The 25624-nt window shown below is 36.4% G+C and overlaps 1 long non-coding RNA gene across 1 annotated transcript; it reads left to right on the top strand.

Moving 5' to 3' along the window:
• The first annotated feature begins 5853 nt into the window (after positions 1–5853).
• On the top strand, positions 5854–8123 carry LOC105178799 (uncharacterized). The gene is made up of 3 exons (XR_016064942.1): positions 5854–6019; positions 6116–6234; positions 7697–8123. It is a non-coding gene; the product is annotated as an uncharacterized LOC105178799 (long non-coding RNA).
• Positions 8124–25624: the final 17501 nt, after the last annotated feature.

Genomic DNA, 25624 nt, shown 5'->3' with positions numbered 1-25624 from the left:
TAATTTTTTTCTTCTCGAATTAATTCAAAATTAATTCTACCAATTCCTTAGTGATTTGTGTATGACTCTTTAGGTTCACCCTCAGCTAGACTTGGGTATTGTATCCAACATAAATAAATAATTAAATCTAATTTACTTAATTATTTTTAATTAACCATTAACCGAAAACGCCCATCACCATGGGTGACCGTCTTGCAATGGCCCACAACACTAGAGACTAGGTGAATGTTGGCGTAAATATTTAGGCTCTCAAGTTCTAAACAGGTTCAATCGTTCCGTCGACCATCTTCCAGCCTTAGACTAGGGCATGGAATTGGGCATCAGTTCCCATCCTAGACAAGGCAACTATGCTGAAAACTTGAAATGCATTTACTCTATTGTTCGACAAACGAAACCATTTCCTATTCGACTAATCGCTATGGCAATAGATTTAGAGAGTCTAAATATCTCGAAGCGCATAGAAAATATATCCATTATATACTGATAGGGGACGAATTCTATCATTAAATCCACCGTCCCCATTACATACTCCGTCTACACTGGACAACGCTTATAACGACCATATTGGAGGTACAGCCATATCTCGCCAGATCCAAGATATTGCTCTCCTATGCATGTGGCTGCCATGATTCCACAAGTCCAAGAACTAATCATATATTATCGGAACCGAGAATTCAAGTCATACCAACCAAACCTCCAAAACTTCCATATGATGATTCTCGTGAGTCGGTTCAATCAGTTAACAACCTTGTCAACTAATCGACTAAACTTATTAGACATCCCATGTCTGTCGTTGATGAAACACGACACTCAACCAATGAATGCGATACTTAGTGTAAGTCTCTTTAGGACTCTCAATGACCAGTCTCGAGGTCCTCGACATGGAACATTTCAGACCAACCCTTGGAAGTTGGTTTCATAGCTGTCATCGAATACGCAGCCTACCTACATGAGTTATTTAGGTTTATGGCCATTTATTGTGATGTTAAAACACCGTTCAACGTAAATAGTAAGCACAATAAACACATGGTGGTACAGATGAACTTACTACATTTATCAAGATAATATCACATTCATAAACATTCCTAAATTGTTCCCAAAATCGCCAATCCAATTAGCTTTCTGGTAACCTATTCTAACATTCTGAGTATACGTTCTTGACGATGGTGATCCCCGGTCCTTCCATTCCAAAATGTCTCTTTGATGTTAACCTGGAGCAGCTAATCAAGGACTTGTAGAATTTGTGGCATGTGGGTGTATTGATGCATGACAGTGCAAAGCATGAGACATTCCTAATGCGCACCATGTTGATGTGGATTATGAACGACCTATCCATTTATGGGATGACATTTGGATAGAGTTCCATTAGTGTTATAGGGTGTCTAATTTGTATGTAAGACACGTGAATTCTACCCGCAAAATTGTAGGAAGGGGTGCTAGTTTGACTGCCACTAACACTTCCTCCCCTCGGACCATTCATACCATAGGAACAAGAAAGTATTCACTAAGAACTGAGTACAAAGGAATGTTGCAAGACCAAGATTGACGGGAGGACAGATCCTTGATTGGGTGACGATTTCAGGTCTACGGTTGAAGTGCCATTATCACTCCTAGATGGGTACGGTAGCGAGCATAAGTCGACAAAGAAAACATCTTCTGGGAACTCGAGTACTGGTCGACGCATCTAATAAGACATAATCTTGATGTCATGCACATTGAAAAGAATGTGTTTGACAATATATTCAAAACCTGATAGATATAAAGTCTTAGATTCTTTGCAAACGAAACAGGAACGGACCAAGTAGAATGACGACCTCTATATGAACGAACTTGTATCCAATCGTCTATTTTCAACTATCCGAGCCGAGGTAGTGGGGCATCAAATAAGAGATGTCTTAGTGGATCAGAACGTTACATAATCGAATGTACATATCAACCAACGGTGAAGTAGTCACGTCATACTACGACTACGTCTAAAGAAACCGATATAATTTATTCATATTGTTATTTTAGACTTTAACCTATGTATTGATATGTATGTGAACAGGTCCTTTTTGAATGAACTTTACGAGCATTACCATTTGTAGGACCCCATTGTCGAGGAGCTAGTAGCTACTCAATTCAAGGATTGCTTCAAATGTCGTGTAAGTTGTGTCTTATGAATTGTGCCTTTACAATTGTGTTACAACTGTAATTTGCCAATATATTATTCTCTAATATGTGCAACACAGGTGAATCTGAATTAAATTACACCAAACGAAGAGCTTTTGAAATCGCATTGTTGGGGTCCTACAACTGAGATCACAATATTCATGTATTACTTTGTGAATGGTTACAATTTCCACACTGAACTTCATAGCGTAAGCAACTCTACTATGAACTGTGGGGTCTGTCTCAAAAGCTCATCATATACAGACACAGACTATGACTTCTACGGAATTCTCAAAGAGATAATCAGTTACATTACCCACTTATTACAAACATGCAAATTATTCTGTTTACATGTCGTTGAGTTGATCCCATGAGAGGTATGAAGGTATCCTCATTACCACTTCGCTAATGTAAACTTCAAGAAAGTATATCAAAGTAACGAACTATTCATCCATGCACAACAAGCAATACAAGTCTATTACACAGAATACCCTAGCATGAAGTCACACAAAGTCGACTGGTTAGCTGTCTGCAAATCAAAAGCTAGAAGAGTCATTGAGGATGGACCGAAGTTGCATTTCAAGAGGATGAGATAATACCTACTCCACAAGTTGCGATGGATAACCATAATTATGACCTGCATGACCCCAAATGGTATACAATTAGTTGTTGAGCTTTATGTTGCTAATCAACAATGAGTAGGTACATCCTAATTGGGGACTTGTGAATCTGATGATGAGTCTAACGAAGATAGCTTTGACAATGATTACGAGACTAAAGAGGACAATAATTACAATTTGAATGTTCAGTGTTTCTGTAATCAGATATTTGCAAATAATCCTTGTATAAATTACTGATTCATTAAATATTTTTTTTTAAAAATATCTGTTCTATTCAGGAACAGTTATAAATAGAGAAAACCGTTCCTAACCCATTTCAAATATCCACGATCGATACAAAAATTGTTCCTATTGTAACCGTTCCTCATTGTACACGCATATAATCAAATGTAACATTAAGAACCGGCAAATAAATAAATATCATTCACGAAACAATTATAAAATTATTCAAGAAAAGAGAAAAATTCATAATTTAGAAAAGGTCATGATAAATTGAATGTTCCTATAAGAGCTTCAGACAATTTTCAATTGGCGCCATAGGAAAAGTGGAGGGAAATTCAATATTAGGAACTGTCGTTGAATATTTGACTTCTCCTAAATTAAATTTATATTAAATCGTTCCTAAAAGTATAATGAAATCGTTCACTACATAATATGAATAAAACCGTACCTATAATTAAAGCAAAAGCGTTCCTAAAAGGCACAAATTATTCCTAGTTCACATTCCGCTTACGATATCTCCACATTCATGAGCTCGATTAATTTCAAACTTAAACTCATATAAATATTATACATTCTGATGTAAAATCACGTGGTCTGACTGATAGTTGCATCGTTTTTGACCTCATTGATTGTAAATTAGATACTACAACTCAGTATCCCTATAACAAAAAGTTCCAAAACTTATCAAATGTAATATTTTTCGATTCAATCATATCCAGCGGTCTGATTAAAATTTTAACTTTCTGATTAGGCGAGACAATATAACAGTAGAAGAGGCTACTAACAATATTGGATATATAAATTTACTTAATCTGTTGAACATGTATCAATATGTCAACAAGAATTATATGTGTGAATGGTCTACATAAATTTATGGTCAACTTTTACTTTGATCATTAACATGTCAGGAACGATTTTTTCTACATTTTTAAATTTTTGTAATAAAATAAATTAATTTTGACACTTGTATTGGAACGGTCAATACAAGTATAGGAATGATCTTTCAAAATATACACTAGAATGACATCGTCTGAGATGCTGGAACGATTTTAGTAACAAGTATTTCAATAAGTGACCGTGCCAAATATTCACTCAAAATCCATTTAGCACATGAAATGATGTCGTTTGTCTTATTTTGGAGCGGACTTAGGAATGTTATAGTTATAAAAGTCCATTTCTAAGCCCGTTCCAAAAGTTAATATATATTTGATTCTAAACAAATTTTTTCTTTTCTCCCTCGATCACCCCCCACTCCACTCTCTCTCTCTCTCTCTCTTCCCATTCGCCTCCCGCAGTCGCATTCCGCCGTCCCTCGTCCACCGCCCGCTTCCTCTGTCTGTTTGCCTCTTTGGCCGTTCGCCTCCTGGTGAGTTTTCTTCTTCAGTTTTTCTTTCCCCTTTCTTTTTTTTATATATTTCTAAAAATAAATTAAAAAATATAACTGAAAATATATTCAGAAATATAATTGAAAATATTTTCAAAATAGTTTCCCTCCCATTTTTCTGAAATGGATGTCTCCCATTTCTGAAAATAAAATTTCGGTTAAAAATTTGCGAAAAATTTTTTGAAAATATTTTCATAAACAGATTCTTAAAAGTTAGTTTCAGAAATTATTTTTGAAAATATATCATATTTTTTTTATATTAAAATATATTTTTTTTGAAATTATAAAATTGTCTAAAATATATAGCACATGAAATTAAACATATATTTTTTTTTTAAATTAAAATATAGTTTTCTAAATTATTTAAAAATATATTTTTATAAAATGAAAATATAATTTTTGGAAATTATAAAACTTTTATATAATATATTTTCTGGAAATTAAAACATATTTTTGCTAAAATTAAAATATAGTTCTAAATTATAATATTTTTTTCTGTAATTTTTGTCTGCGGACGCCTATAAATAGGGTGCAATAAAGAAGAAGGGGATCGTCAGAAAAAATTCTGTCCAACACTTCAAAGCATAATATTTTCGATTCTGAGTGTTTGTATTATAAATTTTCTAGTTTATGGAGGTTTTCCCAACAAGTCAAGTCTTCTATCCTCTGAGAGACTGAACACTTATCTCATCCAGTAGAGGAATAATATGTAAGTAATATTCTATATATTTCATCAATAAAAGTAAGGCTTCTATCCAATTTATTGTCCAAAATTCTATTAAGTCCCTATATTGGAGTGTCTTCTAGGTCCTAAGGTAAGAAACGAAATAGGATTGTTGAAGGAGCCAAGTACCTGTGAACCATTTGTTGCGGTAGTGTGGTTGGAGGGAGTTCGTAAAATTGAGGACTTGGAATACCTGGAAACAAGACGGTCGGTAAAAGGTACGAATTTATGAGAACTTAATTTATTTTGGATGCATGTTAGGCCGTTTTTAGAGCAATAAAATGGACTATTAGGCTTTATTACCAAAAAGGGCAAAATGGTCATTCAATTGACTGAAGGACCGAATCTAAGCAAAATGGAAAGATATAGGAGTAAACCTAATATTGTCAAAATTAAAGGATCAAAATGATTTCGGAACATAAATAGAGGACTATTCGAATCTTTTTCCCCCATAAATATTCAAATCTATTCAAAATGATTTTGATTTTGGGGGGGAGGGGATGGGGGTTAAATCTTTTGAAATTAATAATTTTTATTCTAACCATTTATTCAAGGACCAGTTTGTGAAGATAGTGCTACGTCAATACGACGTATTGATGTGGCATCAACCTGACTGTTTGTCATGAAAATATCTTATATAAGTTAGTATAAATATCATTAAATAATATTTTGAGAATTGTCTCAATTAAATTCACTCTATAAATTTACCCCCCCCCCCCATACAGATACATAGTTTATTATCTATCAATTACTTGGTCACCCTCTTGTCGTTGTTTCTTTCATTCCTATTCTCTCTCTCTCTCTCTCACACACACACACACTATCTCTCTCTCTCTCTCCCACACACACAGACATCCTTCCAAGAACTCTTTGTACACAGAAGAAAAGATGGAGGACGTCTAAGATGAAGCAAGCAATGTAGATCTTTACTCAATAATTCAACTGAATTCAACTTTAGATTTTATTTTATAGATTTGTATAAGCTCTCACAATTGTTAATTTTTCACCTTGTAGATAATACTTGAGAGAGATAACTTCTATGGTTGTGGAAGAGTTAATGGTCTGCTATTTCCGGAACCACTCAATTTTAATTGGCAGATCTTATTTCATAAGTGCCTCCAAGAGTCCAACAGGTATGGCAGATCTTTCCTTCTTTCTTTCATTTTTTTTCTCAAAAAAAAAAAAGGTCTGATCTCCGTTCTTCTTCATCTATTCAGATCTTTTATTTTAAGTATAAATTTTATAAAATGTACTAATTTAAAACTAATAATTGTTAAATCTTGTAAGTGGAACACAATTCCTTTTGCTTTTCCTTTGAATTTTGAAATAAAACTTTTCCAAAAAAAAAAAACAATCAAAATTGCCGTGTTGGTGGGGGGGGGGCAGTTACAAGATTTGATATATTCTTTTATCTCTCTCTGACTCTCTCTCTCTATTTCTCTCTCTCCCTTTTTTTTCTTTAATATGTGGGTGAATATTAATGATGGCATCCAAATGAAATTTATATACAAGCTAAATTGTCAGATAAGTTGTTAAAGATTCAACCAAACTAATAAATTTGACGATGTCAAAAATCAGTATAATAGTTTTTATTTTAAGACCAGAGTTATTTAAAGTATTATGTTTATTTATAGCTTGTCTTGAATTACCTCTTGATATAAGAATTCAACAAACCGAAGGATATCCTCTTTAGTTTCTTCTCTATGAATCATACTTTGCTTATATCCACTATAAGAAAATCTTGAAAGAAGCAATTCTAATAAAAGAAAAGAACCTTGCACTTGTATTACACGTTTAATTTGAATATGAAATACGAAAAATTAGTATGACCTTATTTATATTCTTTTTTTCTTGCATTAAAGATTGCAACAGGGAAGACCACATATTATGTTTTATTACTAAATGAGTGTTTGAATAGAAGAAAGATGGAAGCCAAAGAAATCCAGCTTTTGCAAAGGGTGGTCTTCCCGGTTACTGAAGAAGTCTATACAGAGATAGAAGCAAGTATCCATTGTCAATTAAAGAACAACTCGAGGGGAGATGGATTATTGAGGTTAGAGAACGCACAGGAACCACAAAAACTAAAAATGTTATATATTAATTAATATAACTACATGTGTCATTCAATTGAGTAGATACAAAAAGTACATTAGTAAATATACCGCACGGATTTCTTAATTAAGTAGATTCAGAAGATACATTAATTAAAATAATCGCATGGGTCTCCTTAACTATATATTAATTTGTTAATATTATTTTCTTAAAATATTAGTTATTGGATTTATAAGATGAATATTTCTCTATAAGGATCTATCTGCTCGTTAACACGAGTCGTAATTACTTACGTTCCAAAATACATAATTCACTTGCATTAATTTTCTAACTGAAATTTCTTTTTCTTAGTTTAATTTCCACGAAAAGGTCAACAAAACCATCCGATCTATAAATTACATTGCCACATTCATTATGTACCGTGTGATTTACTAGACTCCGGTGAGCACTCATTCTAATGTCTTCAAACTTTGCAAATCTTCAAATTTTACTGTACATTCTTCTGTGCAATTCTATGTTTGAAAATGCAATGTTGATGTGCAGGTTTGATGACCATGACATGCAGCCTTCTTCCCTGCAATTCTATGTGTGAAAACTTAATTTTGATCAAGGGACTTTGGCATAACAGCAGGCAGAAGAGAGTTAGGAAGGCAGCGGCTCGATGATTCAATCTCCGCTGAGATTGGTGCTCTATGTAATGGGTTCTTGTGGTGTTGCCTCTATGGGTAGTTCTCTTGGAGGTACTTGTCGGGAAGGTGGTGGTGGAGGGGAAGGCAGAAGTAGTACCGAAAAATTGAAATTAAGTGGCTTCGGAAAGAGCACACCATTAACTTTCCAACCACCATAAAAGTTATCTCTCTCAAGTATAGTTTCCATCTACAAGGTAAAATTAAATATATTTTAGATTTTGTAAAAAACTGTAAAATCGAATCGGAAGGTGAATCAAGTTGAATCGTTGAATAAAGATCTACATTTCTCCCTTTATTTGAGTTTTGCTCCATCTTCTCTTGTGTGCACAAAGAATACTTTGGAGTATGTGAAGGGAGGGGGGAGAGACACACAAATGATATAAAATGGAGGATACAAAGACAAGAGGGTAAGTAAGCAATCGTAGGGTGATTTATTATGTATGTGAGTGTGTTAGTGTGAGTGTGATGTGTGTATGGATGCATAAAGAAAAATGAATGTATTTAAAGCAGAACAAAAAATAAAATTCAACATCAACGACAACTAAACACAACTTTAATAGGAATATGAGTGTATTTATGACACGTTAAATTGTGTCCAAAGTCGGAATATCTATAGTGTTGCAACAATTTAAATAAAATACACTACAAAAAAAGGCGGGATTTTGCACGTATCAGTAGACCGTTCCAAATTCCGTTTTATATTGAGATGGGTATTGGAACACAATAGGAATACAACCTGATAGATAACGTCATGATCACCATTTTTCATGGATTAAATTTTTGAAATTGGCAAAGCGTGCCAAAATGTGTTCCAAATAAATAGTTATAAATGTTGTTCCAAAGACAGTTTGAATATAGTAATAGTAGATGGTTGGAATTCTGTTTGAAACATAATATTAGAATTAGGGGCAGTCTTACATTGAACGTTCCTATATGTGAGATAACTGATGTTCAAAAAATGACGGTTAGTAAACGTATTCCACAATGAGGTACAATTTGGAACGATTTTTAGTACGCACCTAAGCAATTAAGTAAAAAAACATCCTAATTATGAGTTTTAATTAAAATGGAATGTGTTACAATGATCGTCCCAACAACTGGTGCAATTTGGAACGATTTTATTGTTTTATTAAATAGTGTATTACTAAGATAGTTCCAAATAAAGTACAACGACTATAATTTAACGGTCGAAAAACCATTCTTAATTCCATTGCAATGACCATTTAAATTGCAAAATAATGGCTACTTTTAACGGCTAAATATGTGTTCTAGTAACCGTTCCAAATTTTTCTATATATATACGTGTTCCTCTCTTTCCATTTTATTTCATTATTTTCTTTCATTCTTCTTATTTCTCTGTATTTCTTGAATCTCTCTGGAATTTCTTGATCTGTCACTATCCCACTAATATTCTTATACTCTTGTTCAGTTAATCTCTCTTGAATTTTCGTTGATATTTGAAGTTATTTTGATCAGGTAATAACTTTAAACCTTTATTTTTCAATTGATTATATTTGTTGTAATTTTGTCAATTAAATCTAACGTTATAATGATATATGTATATATGTGTGTGTGTGCGTGTGTAGGAACCATGATCATATTAAGATAGTTGAGGAGATGAAAGTATGAAAACAACCAGCCCAGTAGGGTGGGTTTTAATCCATAGTTTGAGGATGGTGTTCTATATTTATACAATGGGTCAAATCTCAACATGCATATATTGATGGTGAGATAATTAAGTTTCCTTATCAGAAGTGCAAAAATGATTCTTTTAGAACCACGGACGACTTAAATTTTGATTTGTATATGAATGGTTTTACGCCAGAGTATTATAATTGCACTTCTCATGGCGAGGAGAGGGTGCACGAGTATTTTGAGGCCGTCATCAAGGCCCCTTTGCAGAAGGAGCAAACTTCTGTTTCTCATGAGGTGGCGCACTTGGATGATGCAGCGTAGAGGATGATTTTCGGCCACCAGGCCGACTTCAGGTCTGCTAATTATAACTAGGATGTTGTGCGTGATAATGATACGAGGTTCTGTCCTACTAAGGCAGTGCCTCGTTTATATTATGGTGGGGTCCTTTATGATTATGTGTTTGGGCTGGCAGATCGGTTTCAGAATGTAGTGCATGCTGCAAAGCGGCCGTTCTGGAGCGGTTGCACCCAATCTCAATTAGGTTTGTTGCTGAGTTGGTGAATTCAAGATCGAGAGCCATATTTCTCAGCATATATATGATCGTATATCCCAGAAGGCTGCTCATAAATTGGCCCACGATTACACTCTCCCCATGGATTACTATAGTACTAAGAAGTTCATAAGAGATTTGGGTTTACTTGGTGAGAAGATCAGCGTGTAAGAATGATAGCATATTTTATCGGAAGGACGACGTTGATTTGGACAACTGCAAGTTTTTTGGAGAAGCTATGTATAAGTCGACAGGAGAGCGAAATCCTAATCGCAAGAAGACCTCGTATGCCATTCTTAGGTACTTGCCAGTTACCCTCGCCTGTAGAGGTTGTATTAATTATTAGAAATATATGAATCACTAATATGTTTGTACGTTCATAGTTAGTTAGTATGCTCTTTCGTTACATATGCTATCTTCAGTACGGGCATGCAATTTTCACTGTGTACGGATGCACATAATTAATTGAGAAAATTACAATCTTAGTTTTGCAATTTAGGAGTTGATATTTTTTATCTTGTACGAATTGATTTTTTTAATTTGGTCATACAATTTAGCAATTTTAGTATTTCTTCCGCTAATTTGATCTAAAATTCTACGTGATTTGCACATAACCCAATTAAATTGTAATTTTATTTTTATAAATTAATTTCATGCAGAATCAAAATTACCAACACCTTGTGCTACAGAAATAATTTCCATCCCAATAAGTTACAGTATATTTAAATCTTCCATCTTTTTCGAACTTTGCACTAAAAAGAATTTTTTTGAGTCATCATATATTGGAAAAATCCAAAAAGCAACACATATATATCACAAATTTAAATGTCTACTTTAGTTAATAAGTAACCCATGATAAAAATACCAAATTTGTGAAAGTTTTACGTTAATAAAATCCTTTCGCTTTAATTAGAATTTAACTTATAAGTCAAATTTTATTCCTAAACTTATAAGATTTAACTTATAAAATATTTTTCTTTAAATTCAAGTTAAATGTGCAATATAAGTGCAAGATCCTCTATTTTTTATAAAGATTGTTTCTTTCATGATTTACCTAGTGGATATCAATGAAGTACAAGTTAATAAAAAGAATAAGAAATTAAAGCAACCTCTAATAACTTCAAAATATATTCAAATTATTCCTCATCTTAAAACTTTGAGCAAAATTGCTCTACATTACACAAATCTAGATACAATTAGATATTATTTTTTTTCCTTGTGAAAATCTTTCATTGCTTGACCGTGTTCTCTTCTACAAAAATTGAATCTTGATAGTTAGTGTGAGTGTATGTGTGTAAATACATAAAGAGTGAATATGATGAATGTATTTAAAGCAGAATAAAAAATAAAATTCAACATCAACAACTAAACACAACTTTAATAGGGAATATGAGTGTATTTATGACACATGAAATTGTGTCCAAATTTGGAATATTTACAATGTTGCCACAATTTAAATAAAATACACTATAAAAAATGCGGGATTTGTCACGTATCGGCAGACCGTTCCAAAGCCCGTTTCATATTTGAATGGGTATTGGAACACAGTAGGAAAAGAACCTGATAGATAATGTCATGATCCCCATTTTTTATGGATTATATTTTTTAAACTGTCAAATTGTGCCAAAATATGTTCCAAATAAATAGTTGCAAAATTCATTCCAAAGACAGTTCGAATGCAGTAATGGTAAATGGTTAGAACTCTATTTGGAATACATTATTAGTATTAGGGACTCTCTTGTGTTGAACGTTCCTTGTCAGAAGTGCAAAAATGAAGTTTTGAAGACCACATACGATGTAAATTTTAACTTGTATATGAAAGGTTTTATGCCGGAATATTATAATTACACTTCTCTTGGCGGGGAGAGGGTGTAACAGTATCTTGAGGCCGTCAGCACAACCCCTTTGTAGGATTGAGTAGATGGATTGAGCGCAGGGATGGTTTTCGGCCACCAAGTCTGCTTCTGGTCTTCTATTATAACCAGGATGTTGTGCCTGATGATGGTACGAGGTCATGTCCTATTTATGCAGTGCCTAGTTTATATTACGTTGGGGCATCCTATGATTATGTGTTTAGGCTGGCAGATCGGTTTCACCTATGTGTTTGTGCATGTTGCTAAGCAACCGTTGTGGAGCGGTTACACCCAATCTCGATTGGGGGTTGTTGATGAGTTGGTGAATATGAAGATCGAGGGCCATATTTCTCAGCATATATACGATCGAGTATCCTAGTTGTCCGCTCATATATTGCCTTGCTATTACACTCTCCCACCTGTATTACTATAGTATGAAGAAGTTGATAAGAGACTTAGGTTTTACCTGTTAAGAAGATTGATGCGTGTAAGAATAACTGCGTATTGTATTGGAACGACGACATTGATCTGAACTACTGCAAGTTTTGTGGAGAAGCGAGGTACAAGCCGACCAGAGAGTGATATCCTAACTGCAAGAATACCTCGTATGCCATTCTTAGTACCTGTCGATTACCTCTCACCTGCAGAGGTTGTGTGCTTCAGAGGCATGGAGGCATTTTGAACGGACATGTCTTGAATTTGCAACAGAGCCTCATAATGTTAGATTGTGTTCCGTGCATGGATGGATTCGCACTGCATGGGCAATACATTCATACGTACTCATGTTGGCTTGTTATGCTTAGACCGTACAATCTCCCACAGGGATTGTGCATGAGTTCTGTGGAAGAATCGGTATGGCACTTAAACGCCGCAGAAATTGAAATAAAATGAATTAAAACGATTCAAAAGGGTATTCTGTTTGAAATTCCCGATTGTTCAGTGTTTGTCAAAAGCATAATAATAATTATATAAGCATGCTAGACGCAGCTAGAGGATGAAACAAAAGGCACAAAAATATAAAGTGAAACTTTACCTTTTGTTTCTTTAGATGAACAGCAACGTGCGTTCTTTCCCTAATACTAAGTCCATATATTCATTTAATTCAATTCAATAAATCTAAGCCCAAGCACTAATTAATTGATCCAATCAATTAACTAAGACAAACTTAATTAATTAATCCAATTAATTTAAAGGTATTAAGTTCAAAAATAAATTAATCTAATTAAATTAATTCAAAATTAATTCCACCAATTCCATAGTAATTTGTGTATGACTCTCTAGGTTCATCCTCACCTAGACTTGGGCATTGTGTCCAACACAAATAATTAATTTAATTTAATTTAATTAATTATTTCCAATTAACCATTAATTGAAAATGCCCGTCACTATGGTTGGCCGTCTAGCAACAGGACATGACACTACAGACTAGGTGAATGTTGCCGTGAACATTTAGGCTCTTGAGTTCCATACCAGTTTAGTCCTTCCATCGACCATCGATCATCTCTCGGCCTTAGTCTAGGGCAGGAATTGGGCGTCAGCTCCCATCCTGCACCAACAACTATATTGAATACTTGAGATGCTTTTACTCTATTGATCGATACAAAAATCATTACCTATTCAACTAGTCGATATGCCCATAGACTTAGAGAGTCTAAACCATCTCAGAGTGCATAAGAGATATATCCACCGTCCTCAATACATGTTCTGACTAAACTGGACAAAGCTTATAACGACCACATTGAAGATAAAGTCATCTCTCGCCAGATCCAAGATATAGCCATCATATGCGTGCTACTACCATGATTCCACAAGTCTAAGGACTGATGCTGCATTATCGAAGCGGGGAATTCAAGTCACACAAATCAAGCCTCTAAGGCTTCCATTTGATGATTCCCACGAGTCAGTTCGATCGGTTAATAACGTTATCAACTAATCCACTAAAATTGGATAGACATCCCACGTCTGTTGCCGATGAAATACGACACTCATCCAATAAATGCAATACTTAGTGCTAGTTTAGTCCCGAGGTCTTCGACTTAGAACATTTCAGACCAACCTTTAGAAGTTGGTTTCTTAGCTATCATCCAATGCGCAACCCAACTACATGGGTTATTCAATTGGTCTGTGGGCATTTATTGTGACATTAAAAATACTGTTCAACGTAAATAGTAAGCACAACAAACACATGGTGCCACGGATGAATGCTTACTACATTCACCAAGATATTATCACATTCATAAAGATTGGTAAATGGTTCACAAAACCTCCAATCCGATTGGGTTTCTGGTCACCTATTCTAAAAATCTCCCATTTGACCTAAAGCCAATCACCCATATCCCTCAAACATATCTGAGTGAGCAATCTGCGATACCAGCTCAGTCCTACGGGTCTACCATATTTTCTGCCGAAATGACGCGGTCCCAACCGCATGTCATCTCTTCCTACCATCGTTTCAAATTGATGGTAGTGTCTAAGAATATTCCTTGGATATGTGATGAGATCTCGACCCTTTTACTTGTTCCATTGCCTAGTTTTTATACAACAAGTAACTACTGGTTTGGCCGTGCTAGATTTCACACTGAATCATTGGATGTGGTTTTCATCCAAACACTTCCTGAGCAACTATTAAAGTCACTATACATTTGACTTCTATGATGAAAACCATTGTGGCATTCCGCTTGAAATCATTTCAAGCCGCCACATCACCATTAAATCTGAATATATATTTAATTTGAGACTATTCACCATTTACATATAATTGAAAAGTAATATCACCATAGCCTTCCAAGAGGACAATAATTATGATTGAAAGTTCAGTGTTTCTGTAATCAGACATTTGTAAATAATCCCTGTATAAATTTCTGATTAATTAAATATTTTCTTAAAAATATTTGTTCTATTTAGGAATATTTATAAATAGCGAAAATCGTTCCTAACCCATTTGAAATAGCTACGATCAATATAAAAATTGTTCCTATTGTAACCGTCCTCATTGTATGCGCATATAATCAAATGTAACATTGGGAAAACATAAGTTGCAACAAACATCATGTACAATAAAGAAATTCATAAATTTACTGGACTAATTAGATAATGAACATACTTACAAAATTAAATCTAATAGAGGGTAAAATTAAAGGATGAAAAAAATAATTTTCTCATGATATTTATTCACTTACTAATTAACAAATAATCAAATTTATTAACTTTCTAATTTAAACATTAAATCAGATATTATAAAGTATATTCAATAAACGTACTAACCAAATAATATAATTGTATAGATTATTTAACAAATTAAAATCAAATTTCGTACTTCAGTCTTATCTTTCTGAGAGTGTGTTTGTGTAACTTAAGGGATATGTATGTTTCCTTGTGTGCATGGTGATTTCTTAAATAAAATACTTAGCTTTTATATAAGGTTAAATTTATTTTGTCCCCCTGTGATATACAAAAGTATAATAAATCCCCCTATGAAATTTTTAATATAAAAGTGCACCCCTATGTTACGAATAAATAATCATACCGCCCCCTGGTTAATTTGAACCTATTGTTTCAAAAATTATCACTAAAATACCAGGTATACACCGTCGAAATAGTTCTCTAACAAATTCTGCGGGTTCCATCGAGAAAGGGAACATGACATAGAGAAGTGCTTTCAATTAAAAGACGAAATTGAGAGGTTAGTAAGGCAGGGCTATTTCAGAGATCGATTATTGAATGATTGTAAGATGAGGAAAGACGATCCCAGAAGGAGCAGATCGAGGAGCCCAGATCGCAATCCAGGTTCCGCGAGGGCAGAGAAAGGACCGACAAACAGGGATAACGCTTGGACTAAAGGGGTAATTTACACAATAGCAGGAGGCTCGAGTGCAGGTAATTCCCAACAAGCAAGAAAGAGATATGAGAGGGCCACAGGGTCGAATACGAGGTGTGAGTTTGTACTGAATGTAAAGGAGGAAGAGGAAATCTCCTTCAGCAGTAAGGATAAGCCTCAGGACGTAGGATCGCCGAACGATCCAATGGTCATTAAGATGGATATAGCAAATTTCACTGTGCACAAAGTACTGGTAGATAGCGTGAGCTCAGCGGACATTATCTTCAAGGATGTGATAGATAAGATGGGGCTTGGAAATGCTAAACTTGAGCCTGTAAGGACCCCACTTGTGGGATTCCGGGGCAGCGAGATCGCATCATTGGGCATGATAGAATTGCCCGTCTCCATAGGGGTCGAACCTCGACGTCGGACTCTGATGGTTAAATTCTTGGTGGTGGACACCCCATTTGCTTATAATGTGATATTGGGAAGACCGGGGTTGAATTCTTTTCAAGCAGTCGTTTCAACATATCACATCAAGATGAAGTGTCCGACGGAAAATGGGGTGGGTGAAGTGTCATGCGACCAAAAGGAAGCAAGGAAATGCTACAATCTCACAATGAAAGGGGGACCAGAGGGGAAGAAGAGGAAGGCTGAGGAGAGTCCCGAGTCTCGACCTTATGAAGCTGATCATATGAAACCTAGTGAGGAGTACAAGTTGGTAGAGCTCGTTGAAGGAGATCCTAGTAGGACCACCCGAATAGGGTCATGCATGGGAGGATTGGAGACTTCAATGATCGAACTCTTGAGAGAGAATGTGGATATGTTTGCTTGGAGTCCCTTGGATTTTAGAGGTATCAACCCGGAGTTAATCGTGCATAGGCTTAATGTGGATCCGACAGTGCGACTGATGCAGTAGAAAAAGAGGTCATTTGTGATGGAAAAAATATGGGACTATTGAGCAGAAGGTGAGCAAACTGCTGAAGGCAGGGTATGTATCTGAGATTTAATACATAGATGGGCTCTCGAATGTTGTAGTCGTTCCAAAAGCATCGAAAAAATGGTGTATGTGCATGGATTTTACGGATCTAATAAAGCATGCCCTAAGGACCCTTATCCTTTACCCAGGATTGACATAATGGTCTACTCTACGGCTGGATATGAAATGTTTTTGATGATGGACACTTATCAGGGGTACCACCAGATCTACATGGCAAAAGAAGTTCGCGATAAAACTTCTTCTATTTATGATGGTGGCATTTACTGTTATAATGTGATACCCTTTAGTTTGAAAAATGCAGGGGCTGATTATCAGTGATTGGTGAACAAGATGTCCCACGATCTCATAGACAAAACGATGAAAGTCTACACGGACGATATACTGGTGAAGAGCAAGAGATCGGACAGTCACCTCGAACATCTTAAGTAGGCGTTCACAACAATGAGATCCTACGGTATGAAGTTGAACCCAGACAAATGAACATCTCGAGTAAGAGGCAGAAACTTTCTGAGATATATGGTCAGTGAACGCGGAATCGAAGTAACCCAGAAATGATCAAGGCCATCATGAACTTGCGATCGCCGACCATGGTCAAGGAGTTGCCGAAACTCACAAGTAAGATCGCATCCTTAAATTGCTTTATTTCCAGATTTGCTGATAGAAATATGCCATTTTTTAAAGTATTGAGGAAGACTAAAAACTTTGAGTGCAACGAAAAATGTGAAAGAGCTTTGCAGGATCTCAAAAATTATCTGACGAAGCCCCCATTGTTGGCCAACCCTAAAGAGGGCGAAGTTCTCTTCCTATATTTGGCCGTCTCGGAGAGCGCGGTCAATTCAGTATTAGTATGCAAAGAGGAAGGAAACTAGAATCCTATCTGTTATGTTAGCAAAAAGTTGCAGGGGGTCGAGATGAGGTACTTTGAAATGGAAAAATTGGCACTAGCATTGGTCGTGAAAGCGAGAAAACCGTGCCCTTATTTTCAGTCCCATAGAATAATTGTGCTTACGAATCATCCATTGAAGCATGTAATGTCACTACTTGAGGCATCAGGAAAATTCATAAAATGGGTCGTAGAATTAGAGGAGTACGAAATTGATTAGCAGACAAGAGCCGCGCAAAAGGTACAGATTTTGGTAGACTTCATGATCGAATTATTGGATAACAGAATCATAAGTGGATGCTGCATGTGGATGGCTCCTCCAATGCTAACAATTGAGGGGCGGGAATTTGGATTCAGGGGCCCGAGGGGGTTGAGATCGAAGTGGCAGCAAGATTATCCTTGCCTGTCACCAATAATGAGGCCCAGTATGAGGCCCTGATTTTAGGATTGGAGTTAGCGCATGAAGCAGGAGCTAGAAAATTGGAAGTCTTTACACACTCACAACTGGTCGCACTGCAGATGGAAGGAACGTACGAGACGCGAGATAGAACAGTTACCTCATACAGGGAGATCACAAAAACGTGGATAGATAAGTTTGATAGTTGCGCAATTCAATAAGTCCCACAGCACTGAAAATGATAAGGAAAATGTATTGTCTAAATTTGGAGCAGCGATGTCAGGCATAAAGGATTGCAAATTCACAGTGATAGTACAAGAGAAGACGATGATTACGGAGGGGCTAAATGTTGAAGTGGTATCTGAATCCAAGTCTTGGAAGGACAAGATCGTAAAGTATCTCGAAGAGGGCATTCTACCTAATAATCCCATTCGAGCAAGAAGATTGAAATTCCAAGTTGCACGCTTTACGATTGTATCTGACAAGTTATATAAGAGAATTGTAGATGGATCATTGCTAAAATGTTTGAACGAAGAAAGGGCTGAATATGTGATGAAAAAAATCCATGAGGGATGTTGTGGGAACCATTTTGGGGCAAGGTTGCTAGCCTAAAAGATCACTAGACAGGGTTATTTTTGGCTCATAATGATGAAAGATGCAAGGAAGTCCATGAAGAAATGTGATAGCTGTCAAAGGTACGCATCCTTGATACATCAGCCCACGACCCCAATGGAACCGATCAAGATAGCTTGCGCTTTCGATAAGTGGGGAATAGACATCGTGGGACCATTTCCCCCAGCTCAAGCTCAGAAAAAATTCATCATTGTAGCAGTGGAATATTTTTCGAAGTGGGTAGAAGCTGATGCTGTGGCCAAGATTATGGAGAAAGAGACGATCAACTTTATATGGAATAACATTATTTGCAGGTTCGGAATATTATGAATATTGATCTCAGATAACGGTACTCAGTTCTAAGGAAAAAAGATCACAGAATGGTGCAAGGAGTTGAAGATCAAGTAGCATTTTATAGCTGTGGCCAATCCACAAGCAAATGGGCAAACGGAAGTCACTAACAGGACCATCTTGCAATACTTGAAGACGCGGCTCGAAGCTAAAGGATTGTGGGTCGAAGAGTTACCAAGAGTTCTCTAGGCCTATCGCACCACCCCGCGAATTGCAACAAGTGAGACCCCATTTTGTTTGGTTTATGGAACTGGCGCCATTATTCCTACCAAAATAGGGGAGGAGTCTCAACGGATCATGTTGTACGACCCGAAATCCAATCAAAGCGAATGAAGCTTCGATCTGACTATAATTGAAGAGAAGAGAGAGACAGCATACGCGAGAATCTTACATCACAAGGGGATGATGATGAGAAATAATGATCGAAAAGTGAGACCGAGGCAGTTACAGGTAGGTGATTTAGTGCCCAAGAAGGTTGAAGCGTCTCGTCGTGTCGGAACACTTGATCCATCATGGGAAGGACCATATAAAGTGGTCGAGATCAAGCTGCAAGATATGCATGAACAGAACTTACCGCGACCATTGAATGTTCAAAACTTGAAGAAATTCTACGCCTGGTGCACGATGATATCCTTGGTGCTTGAAAAAAGCCGTCAACTTGTACATAGGATCTGAAAAAGATCATTTCTTTTGTTCTTGAAAAAGGGCATCAACTTGTACATGGGATCTGAAAAAGATCATTTCTTTTGTGCCTGAAAAAGGTATCAACTTGTATATGGGATCTAAAAAAGATTGTTTCTTTTGAGCCTGAAAAAGGCCATGTTTGTATGCAAGATTCAAGAAAGGATAATTATTTGCCTGAGAAAGGCCGACCATTTAGTTCTAGAGATGACCTCGATCTTGCTTCAACTTTTACTTTAATTCTAATGAACAAGGATCCAATTTATGCAATCTGAAAAAGATGCACCATATCATGCGATCTGAAAAAGACGCACTTTGTCTGCAATCTGGAAAAGATGCACCATATCATGCGATCCAAAAAAGACATATTTCTTTTAATGTCATCTGAAAAAGAGGCGTCATCTCTTGCGACCTGAAAGTGATGCATTTTTCTATTTCATTGGAGATTACATCACAGTATAAATTCACATCAAACGAAGAAATACACTACAAAAATAGAGTTCAGTGATGGCAAAAGGAGAAGTTCAAATCTCAAAAAACAAGTTCTAATCAAGCCTTATAGGATCAACCTCGCAAAAAATATGAAAGAATTTATTGGTCCCTACTTTAAAGGCTCAATTTCGTCCAACAAGGTCGAGAATTCATCATCTCCAGGAGCAGGCTCGCCAGGGTAGGGCTGCAATTGTCCGTATAGCATGGGTTTCAAGAGCTCTTGATCGAAATTTTTAGCGAACCCCCCAAGAGTATTGAGTTGCGCCTTGCATATTGAGAAGCCTTTGTTGAAGAACTCGACAACTTTTATCTCAACGACAACTTGAAAAGAGGACGTCTTCACGAAGTCGCGAGCTATCGGTAAATGTGAGCTGGAGAGTAGTTTCTGGTGTTCCTTTAAAGTAATGCAACCAGCCTTTCGTTCTTCTACGTCTTTAGAGTGACTAGCTCGGATGCCTTCCTTCTGACCTTCAACATGGCTGACCTCGCGATTAGCTGCAAAGCCTTCCTTTTTGCCTTCGACAAACGCGTCCTCCTTGGCCTTGGAAGATTCGGCAGCATAAGCTGAAAGAAGATTTTAAGATCTTGCACCTTTGCGACTAGAGCCTTCTCGCGTTTTTTCTCTTTTAGCAGATTGAGCTAGTAGGTCCCACACCTTCTTCTCCGCGATCATATGATTCCTACGATAACCTGTGCACTTTAGAGCCATGTTGTGGTAGAAAGAAATAGTCTACAAGATCGAAATACGAGAACAGAATGTAAAATTGAAATTAAAGAAAATCAAGGGCGGATATTTCAATCACCTGCATTAAAGATTGAGCACCATGCTCTTCTAGCCGAGTATGCGGGTTCATTAATAGAGAAGCCTGATCGCGGGGGAGGATGCAATTGCTAAATAGTTCCTAGGAGTCTTGTCCAGGTTCCCCGTACAACATAGAACTTCTCGATGATATATTCCAGCTCGGTACAAAACGTTCGCCCTTCAGCTCAAATTTGGGATGATGTTTGCTCTTTAATTCTTTTCGAGCCTCTTTCCACCAGGCAGTAACTTCTTGAAGCATCTGGCAATTTACTTGCTCTTCGGTTAGGTCAACAACTTCTTTGGCCATCCTGCTCTCAGATCGAGATTTACTACTCTTACTCGATTTGGATGACTTTGATGATTTCGAAGACTTGGATGATCCGGATCGGTGTTTGTGACTTTTACCCTTATGCTTATGATGGTCCCTCTTGCGCTTTTTTGAATTAGTTCCTTCATCAGCTTAGTTGGCTCCATCTGCGCCAACCTCTTCCCCAGGTCCCAAATCCTCGGATGCCCTTGAGGGAGAGTTCTGCTCGTTAGGAATGGGTGAAGGGAGGGTCTCTTCACTATCAACTACAGTGGGCTCGGGATGGCTGGGGCTCATTGAGTGTGATCCACGAGCAGGTGATGGGGTCATTGACGTATTTGTAGGGGGAGCGACCCGCTGAGCCTCAGGTTTATTCTACAAGGCTTGAATTCGCAATGTGCTCCTTGAATTCATAACTATTTCGTTTGCAAGAAAGAGTAAAATGTGAACAAAGTTACTAGTAAGATGAGAATGGAATATGCTACTCAGAAGGGCAGGAAGATCACCTAAGGAATCCTTGACGTGGAGGGGTGCTGGAGAAAGACGAGCGAGCCATAGCACCTCTTCTATTAGAAGACTCTTCGGATCGTACCGATAGGCGGTATTTTTGGTACAGGTTTGTACGTACTCCACTCTAAACAAAGAGGCCATACTTGACCAGGGGAAGGAGGAATAAAAATATATTTTTTTCGCCAAGGCCCAAGATTAGATTTCAACGTTTCAAGGTATCTACAGTCTCTCTTAGCAGATAAATGAAAGAAACCTCTACCTCTCGATCTTTTAGAAGTTAGTAAATGCATACCACGACCAGAAATTGTCAAAAACTGGGTGCGAGGCGTAAAACCTTCATTATTATGATGAAAAGAATTATGTGGCTAAAAGAGTTAGGAGACAATTGCATAAGACTAAGGAGTAATTGGTGAAGAATGGAGGCTACCGGAGGAGCTAAAGGAAGTCTCAGACCCGCGTCGAAATGCTGAAGGGAAAAAGCACAGAAACCCAACGGAGGTCGATGCATTCGGTCGAAAGACCTAGGAACTATAATCTCGTAATCATGGGGTATGAAGTATCGTTCTCTAATCTTATGGCCAGGAAGTTTGACAACACTAACTATTGCCTCCCAAGAATTTTTATTCATTCTATCTGAAAATTTTCAAAGGTCGAAGGACCAACAGGATAACACGAGATATGTTTTGATTTTTGGGATTTCTTAGATTTAGAGGGTTTCTTGTCTTCTATGGGAAAACTAGGTGCAACTACAGGTATATTGGGGTCGTCAAACCTTGGGGAAGTTGCCGAAGAACCCGAGCCAGAGTTAGAACTCGAACCGGAATTTGAGCTAAAGTTGGAAGACATCGTATCTTGAGAACGATATGGCTCGAGAAACTGCTGGTCAAGATCGAGCTCTTGACAGCCAGGTCGAACGCTTAACAGTAGGTAAGACTGAAATTTGAATGACTTGAGTATTTATATGGAGCACGACTTGGAAAGGCGCGCCGCCTACGGGGGGCCAAGATGAAGACACGTGGAGGTGGCTCTGACATGATCGGCGGATGCAACTGTTCTACTTCTTCAAAGAGCAATAAATTGAACTTTGAATAAGTGGGGAGTAATGATGGGTGAAACCCACTTTTTACGCGGAATACAAAAATACACTTAATAAAGGGTAATTCAGTCATTGCGTTAGATTAGACCCGTGCACTCTTAGAAACGGGTCAGATAACCCCCGACATAGATTCGTACCCGATACGACGACGCCGGCACGAGAGCCGTCCGATCAAGAATGATTGATAATAGGATGCTGATATGTGGCCCGTATAACAGTATCCACATAGGTCCTATAAATAGCCCAAGATGCCATATTTCAAGGTAACTGAAACATTACTTTTTTGACCTATTTTGTTCTAATCGCACATTTTTACCTCGATCACCACTAACTTGAGCGTTGGAGGGTCGTTGCTCGGGACACACCCGACGAGCTTCACGTTCGTATTTCATTCATAAGAACCCAATACTCGATCTTGGTGGAGTTAGCATTTAATCGAGAGGTCAACCCTTGAGGTCGCAAAATTCGAGCAAGGTCACAGGTGCTTTATCAAAAAGCAATATTGCATTTCCAAGATTTGGCCGTACACAAAGTGGGATGCACATCATTGAATGACTGCATAGCCCACATCGGTGGAGATCAAAGAGTTAAGCTTCTCAATCACATAGCTGATGTATCGGACTTTCTTTTGTATGATCCATTCAGGTAATAATTAAGTGCATATTGTAGATTTAGTTTCCATGGGATTTTTTATTTTTAACTCATAATGAATGATATATATCTGATGGGGCTAATTATTTTTAGGAACTACGTTGTACAAAATGTCCTAAGCCTCAGAAATGGGAACATTACAAATAAAATAATGGATTGCCTGCAAAATTAATTTATACGACTAGCGGTGAGAAAAGAAGGAAGCCTTGTGGTAGAGAAATGCATAGAAGCTTCGAACAATGGGATTATCAGAGTGGCTGCAGAGATAGTAAACTGCCCGGGAGCAGCTTTTCGACTTGCTCAGTTTGGAAATTATGTGATTCAAGCAGCATTAAAGAAGACTAAGGTTGATTCTTTGTATCTAAGTTTCTAGATATATACACCACCTAAGTCTTCTGTTGCAATAACTTACAAGTTTTGTCGAAGCTGATGAGTGATAAGATCAACTCAACTGTCAATCAATCTATTTTGTGTAAATGGAACAAATGTTATGTTTTCGTAGAACAATGAGAGTGTGTGTATCGCTCTGTTAATAAAGTTGATAATTCTTTTGTTTTCGATAATAGTGATCGTTTAATTCAACATGAATACTCTTTTTATGCGATTATTGAAATATGTGATTCGACTATAAATACTCCATTCTGTATTCATCTAGTATGATCTTTCCTCAAAATGGGTTGCGCTAAACCTTTGGAAAATCCTTCAGCTGCCGAGGAAAATATGGATGAGATACACAACTCTGTACAACAAAACAACAAATTTTTGTAGCATATGTATAGAACTGAACTAATTCTCCAGAAATTCCATATGATTCCAACGATGTTTTCCCTTGGTTCATGAAGGGAAAAACATGAGTTGCAGCAAACATTATGTACAATAAAGAAATTCATAAACTTACAGGACTAATTAGTTAAGGAACATACTTACAAAACAAAATCTAATAGAGGGTAAAAATTGAAGGACGAAAAAATAATTTTCTCATGATATTTATTCACTTACTAATTTACAAATAAAATTTTTAAACTTTCTAATTAAACATTAAATCAGATAGTATAAAGTATATTTAATAAATGTACTAACCAAATAATATAATTGTATAGATTAATTAATAAATTATTATCAAATTCCGTACCTCAGTCTTATCTTTCCGAGAGAGTGTGTTTGTGTAACTAATGGGATACGTATGTGTGCTTCTGTGTGCATGGTGATTTCTTAAGTAAAATACTTAACTTTCATACAGGGTTAAATCCATTTTGACCCCCTGTGATATACAAAAATATCAAAAATCCTCCTATGAAATTTTTAATATAAAAAATCATCTCTATGTTACGAATAAACATAAAAAAACTTCTGACGTTGCAGGAACTAATATGTTTAGTTTATGTGGTTTTAGGAGCGTAGTTTCAATAATCTTTATAATGCAATTATGAGACGGTTTGGAGCCTTGTTGTTGAGCATCACTTGGTCGAACTACAGGGCGGAATAAGATCAACTCAAGATGTATATATAAGTGATAAGTCTATTTTATATGGATGGAGTGTTATCTTTTTGTACAAATTTTTACCAAATAGAACAACATATTTATTTACACAAAATTGCTAATTATAAGTACCAACTTCATTGATATTTAGAACTAGAATTCCCACAAAAGTTCTTGTCCACAAGTTTTCTAGTTTGACTTCTGCCAAAGTAGAGCACATCATGTACATAAATCCACAATATTTGTAATTTGGTTAAACAAATCATAAAACAAGCAGCTCTCTTGCTTTACAAAATGTCGGAGCCAACACATTCATGTTGGCGGCTATTCAAGACGAAAATTCACATCCTATGCCAAAAGAAATGACCTATTTAATAACTTAAAAGAAGTTGGTCAACCTTCTACTTTATCTTCATGTCCTATTATAAATTATAATACATATATTCAATATACTGAGAAAATTGTAAATTCTAATTATATTAAATAATAATCATATATTTTCTTCTAAATAACTAGACATTCTAGCTTTTTAGGTATATACCAATTTATCAATTAACTCATAGCAGTTTATTTTGCAAAGTCCCTCATATTTTTATTACTATCATTCTCTATAATATCCATGTATTAAATTGTTTAAAAAAATCTCATATTCTTTTATAACAAAT

The sequence above is a fragment of the Sesamum indicum genome, linkage group LG3, assembly GCF_026168435.1.
Source record: "Sesamum indicum cultivar Baizhima isolate 11 linkage group LG3, ASM2616843v1, whole genome shotgun sequence".
Taxonomy (NCBI): domain Eukaryota; kingdom Viridiplantae; phylum Streptophyta; class Magnoliopsida; order Lamiales; family Pedaliaceae; genus Sesamum; species Sesamum indicum.
This window is presented reverse-complemented; position numbering and strand designations above follow the sequence as displayed.